Genomic DNA, 6000 nt, shown 5'->3' on the forward strand with positions numbered 1-6000 from the left:
GTTCTCACCATTTCTCAAGCCCCACTGCTGCCTCTCCGTGTTGCTCACTTACCAAACCTGTCATTTCCCATCAGAAACTGCCCCCCTCGGCCCTTTTCCACAAGTCTTGCTTTTTTCTTTCCTTCCTTCTTTCCTGTCGCTTCTCCGTCCTGTTTCTGTTTCCCTGTTATCCCAGTTCTCTACCTAAAACGCCTGGAAAGTGGTCAGACAAGACAAAACTCTCCTTAGAAAGCAACAGGCAGGAAAAAAGTGAGCAGGCAAATGAATTTCCCGTGCGTGTGTGCCAAGTGGCTTCAGTCATGTCCGACTCTTTGCGACCCTATGGACTGTAACCTGCCGGGCTCCTCTGTCCAAGGGATTCTTCAGGCAAGCATGCTGGACTGGGTTGCCATGCCCTCATCCAGAGGAATCTTTTCGACCCAGGGATCGAACCCGTATCTCCTGCAGCTCCTGCATTACAGGCGGATTCTTTACCACTGAGCCACTGGGGAAGCCCCAAAGGAATTCCCCGTCATGCCCCTATTGTGCAGACAGAGAAACAGAGGCCCATTGAAGGATAGAGAATCACCCAAAGCAAGGCAGAAGCAGAGCCAAGACAGGGGTGTAGGGCTCCTGATATATATATTTTTTTAATATTTATTTATTTGGCAGTGCCATATCTTAAGTTGCAGCATACAGGATCTTCTGTCTTCCTTGAGGCATGCAGGATCTTTTGTTGCAGCATGCGGGATCTAGTTCCCTGACCAAGGATCAAACCTGATCCCTCTGCATTGAGAGCGTAGAGTCTTAACCACTGGACGACCAGCGAAGTCCTAGAGGGTTCCTGATTTGAATCATATTCCTGGCCATTTAACCCCAAGGTCAACTTCTACTCATCCTGCAAAGTCCATCTCAGATGTCCTCTTTTCCAGGAAGGCTTCCGTGGATCTCTTTTCTCCCCCTGGATTCCACTAGTTCCTTGTTCTAATCATTATCCTAGCCTCTTGGGCTTCCCTTGTGGCTCAGCTGGTAAAGAATCCCCCTGTAATGTGGGAGACCTGGGTTTGATTCCTGGCTTGGGAAGATCCCCTGGAGAAGGGAAAGGCTACCCACTCCAGTATTCTGGCCTGGAGAATTCCATGGACCGTGTAGTCCATGGGGTCACAAAGGGCCGGGCACGACTGAGTGAATTTCACAGCCCTATCTCCCTGCATTTTAAAGTTTTTGATCATGTTTCTGTTTACACTGAAGGGGCTTCCCAGGTGGTACTAGTGGTAAAGGACCTGCCTGCCAATGCAGGAGACATAAGAGACATGGACTTGATCTCTGTGTTGGGAAGATCCCCTAGAGAAGGGCATGGGTCTTCTCACAAGACTTTCAGGATCAAGTGATTCCAAGCCAAGAAACAAAAGCAGAATTGTCCCATCCCTCAATGGATTCGAATGAAAACTGGTAATAAAATCAGGTACAACTCCAAGAGAAGACACTGGAGAAGAACCAAGCTGGGTGTGTAAGAAGCCTCCTATATAAAGTGGCATACACGCGGTGTGTTAAGATCACTTGTATGTTAACCAACCAAGTCACAGTGAGAACATCACTACTGTCTGAATAGCTTATGGGGGAGATGAAATGCTTGGCTCCTGATGTTTCTTGTTTCTTCACTAGCAGTCTATGAGGCTTAGTAATAAATATGTGAAACTTAAAAAAAAGGAAATGTAAACTTGTAAGGGACCTATCTTACAGTGAGTTACATGAATGTATGCATCTGTCAAAATTTATTGAACCCTACATTTATGACTTGTGCACTGCACTGTAATTTAATCTCCAAAACAAGGCAAAATGATCTTGTAAAACAAACAAAAAAAGAGAATAAAGTGTGGACAAATTAAGGGGGGCGGGGGGAGAAGGGCATGGGAACCCACTCCAGTATTCTTGCCTGGAAAATGCTATGGATAAAGGAGACTGGCGGGCTTCAGCCCATAGGGTAGCAAAGAGTCAGACACGACTGATGCAACTTAGCATGTTACACTGAAAGAGATTCTCCAGTATAGAAAAGGTTAGATATCTGCTGGAAAGAAACTAGGCATTCCTGAGTATGTGGTGAATTCAAAGTGTACAGTGCTCTAAGAGACAGGCAGACAATGTGTTTGTTTCGGAGGCTCTGAGGAATGAGAGGTTAATTCTTTTCAAAGAGAGCTTGGAGAACTTACTGGAGGAAGTGCCTTTGGCTGGATTTGCATCCCACATATGCAAATTACTTGATTTCAACTATATGACTTCAGCAAAAGAAAGTATTTGCACTAAGACAAAATGTACTAGAGTAAGATGAATAACTCAAGCTGTTTCTTAATTTTCATGCAAAAAACTTTTCAACACACATGTAGTGTTGAAATAGTGTTCAACACACTATTAGTGTTCAACACACTATTACTGTCTAACAAACTTCCATAGGTTAAGGGACTCAAGACAATACCCATTTGTCTTTTTCCCTCCTGGGTGAATACAATTTTTTTTATTAAATAAAAAAAATTTTTTTATTTTGTATTGGAGTATAGCTGATTAACAATGTTGTATTAGTTTCAGGTGTACAGCAGAGTGATTCAGAGATATACATATACATGCATCTATTCTTCTTCAAATTATTTTCCTATTTAGGTTGTTATGTAATTTTGAAAAGAATTCCTTGTGCTATACAGTCAGTTGGTCCTTAAGACAACACCCAAGCTCAGAGTTCTGGAAATCAGACCAGGGATAGCTCACCTGGGTTCTCTGGTCAGGGACTCACAAGGCTGAAATCAAGCCCGTGTTCTCATCTGGAGACCCAAATAGGGAAAGTTTGGCCCTAGGTTCCCTCAGGTTATGGGCAGAATTCATTTTCTTGCTGCTGTAATACTAACATTTCCATTTTCTTAGTCCTTTGGGCAGGGACCACCCTCAGGTTCCAGAAGTCCCTCTTGGGTCCCTGCATGTGGCCATCTTCACAACACGGCAGTTTGCTCCTTCAAGGCCAACATAAGAGGGTCTGCTGCTCAAGAAAATGACTTTTTAAAAAAATACTGTACATTTTTTCACACACAGTCTTTATAGTTGTATGCTATTTATTATCGAACATATAAGCACATAGAATATGGAGCCAGTCATTTTGCAGATGAGAAAACTGAGGCCCAGAAAAAGAAAGTGACTTGGACAATGAACCTAGGATAAAACCAGGATTGAAATCTGGATTTACTGACAATTAGGCCAAGGATTTTTTCATGGTGTACACATACACACACCACAGTTAGATCCAATTCAAACATCTCTTGGTTGAACAACAAAGTTTTTTGAGTATAGGTTCTAGGGACATGCCCCTTGGTTAAGGTATAGGTCAGTCTTTTGGGGGAATATGGGGATTATGTTTGCCTTAGCTGGCTTTACCAATTAAATTTGTTTCCCTCTTTGTCTCAGTTTTTTCACCAGTAAAATGAGAAGAATAAATTTTATCTATATTAGGGGGTTGTTGTGGAGATTAAAGGAGTTATCAACACAGGTAAGGATCTAGAATGGGCTTCCCAGGTGGCGCTAGTGGTAAAGAACCCACTTGCCAATGCAGGGGATATAAGAGACATGGGTTCCATCCCTGGGTCAAGAAGATCACCTGGAGGAGGGCATGGCAACCTACTCCAGTATTCTTGTCTGGAGAATCCCATGGACAGAGGAACCTGGAGGGTTACAGTCCATAGGGTCGCAAATAGTCAGACACAACTGAAGCAATTTAGCATACACGTAAGCAAGGATTTAGAATAATACCTGGCACATAGAGGTCCTAAGAGTGTCGTCATTAATATAGTTTAACTCTGTAAATCTAGGGCTAGTTCAGGGTGGGGGGTTGTGTTTCTAGAGTGATCAGGACCTGCTGGTTTCATCAGATTCCAAACTGCCCACCAGGCTTGTCTCAGCCTTGCCCTCTATCTCAGAGGGGAAGAGGAGAGAGGGCAGTGGTAAGCTAGTTCTTCAGTGGACTCATAACTTTGAGTACGTGCAAGATCCTATGAGGGATACAGCCAGGCTGACGCATCTCTGCCCTTTGAAGTGGGGGAACCCCAAGCCATTAGGGAGCCCCCAGAGTTCGGTAAAGACAAGCCCTAGTCCCAGATAGAAGAGAAGGTCAAGAAGGCCTCTTGACCTCCAACCCTGGAACCCGTAAAACTGGGCTAGTTTTGGGACTTCCTGGTGGTCCAGGGGTTAAGACTCTGTGCTGCCAATGCAGGGGACATGAGTTTGATCTCTGGTTGGAAAACCAAGATCCCATGTGCCCTGCAGCCAAAAAGGAAACATTTGGCAGGTGCTTACATCTGGGCAAGGATTAGAAGGGCATGAGCATCTGTTAACTCTGCAAATGTGAGCTCATGTGTATGTGTATGTTTGTACATGGATGCCTTCATGTGTACACATAGATGCCCGTGTGTATGTGTGTGTACAGGAGTGGCATCTTATGTCTGATTGGAAATGAGATTCCAGGATTACTTTCAGCATAGTGCCCAGGCCAGGCCAAGGTCCCAGAATACTAAGCCCACTCCAGCGCCAACCAAGGTCAGTAGATGACTCTGTTGCTTTAGAATTCTAAACAAGTAACTTAATCTCTGTGTCTCAGGGTGCCTTAGTTTCTCCACCTATAAAATGAAAGTTTGGGGATGAGCTGAGCTCTGAGGTCTTCTCTAGCCCTAACAGTACATCTCTACGGTAGAGAGGGATGGGTCCTAGGGGTTTCAGGAGGGGATTCTGCTAGGCTCAGCCACCACACTTTCATGGTATCTTTGACTCATGAGAAATGTAAGGGTGAGATCTGGCCTGTCTGTCTGTACACAGGGTTTATAAAATTGGGAACAGAATCCAGGTCATTTAGGGGACCAGAGTATATGACAAGAAACCCTTTCCCTGGGCTCGGGGTACCATAATCCTGTGCTGAATAGAATGAAATGCTTCCTGTACCAGGGTTAAGGGTCCAGGTATAGGAGTCTTCTCATGCCAATCATTTCTCTTGAGCTGAGCCTTTAAATTTTTTTTAATTGAAATATAGTTTATTTACAATGTTGTGTTAGTTTCAGGTATACAGCAAAGTTATTCAGTTATACATACACATCTATATTATTTTTTACATTCTCTCCCATTGTAAGTTTTTATAAGATATTGAGTATAGTTCCCTGTGCTATACAGTAGGTCCTTGTTGGTTGTCTTATATATAGTAGCATGTATATTTTAATCCCAAATTCCTAATCTAGCCCCCATTCTCCAGCCTTTAACTGTTGAACCTTTGGTTGAGTCTACTCTATGCTAGGCCCAGCACAGGCTGAATGAAGTATATAGACAAAGATCCTGCCCTTGGGAGGCCCACAATCTACTTGGGAAAACACATATACATTAGTCATCATCACTTACTGTTTATTGAACAAATAAATGATTGTACCGTCGTCTATCAAGGTAGTTCTGGACACCTGGGTGGGGACAGGAAAGGTGACCTAGAGGAAGAAGGAGTGAGTAGAATCTTGAAGACAGAAAAACTCTGAATTCAGAAAGGCCTGAACAGGGAATTCCAGGAGAAAGCTTGAGCAAAAGTATGGATGTGGGAGAGTGAAGAGACAACAGGAGTCTGAGCGTAGCACAAGGTAGATGTAAGTGAGGAAGAGGAATAAAGTGAGAGCACTGGGGCTGGATCATGGAAGGCCACAAATGCCGTATTAAGGGGCGTGGTACTGTGGGAGCCACAGGAGGTTTTAGAGCAGGCAAATGATGTGACAAGAAGGCGTATTAGGGATTATCCAGTTTAAGTCAGCAAAAGGTGAAGAGAGGGTATGAGGTTAGCAGGAAGCAGATGTGATGGGCAGAGGCTCAGGGTTGCAAAGAATGAGGATGGTTTGGGGATACCACTCCAAAGGCCAAAACACTGCTTCCTCACTCCTACCCATCTTCCCCAAACCGCTGGGTATTGTTTCCTGGTTCCTTCTCCTAGTTGCTAGGATTGAGACGTCCCTCTGGGGTTTC

At 44.1% G+C, this 6000-nt stretch overlaps 1 pseudogene; it reads left to right on the forward strand.

The window, feature by feature from the left end:
- The first annotated feature begins 1292 nt into the window (after positions 1-1292).
- Positions 1293-1493, forward strand: LOC136157180 (large ribosomal subunit protein eL39-like; annotated as a pseudogene).
- The last annotated feature ends 4507 nt before the right edge of the window (positions 1494-6000 follow it).

This window comes from Muntiacus reevesi, chromosome 2 (assembly GCF_963930625.1).
Source record: "Muntiacus reevesi chromosome 2, mMunRee1.1, whole genome shotgun sequence".
NCBI lineage: Eukaryota > Metazoa > Chordata > Mammalia > Artiodactyla > Cervidae > Muntiacus > Muntiacus reevesi.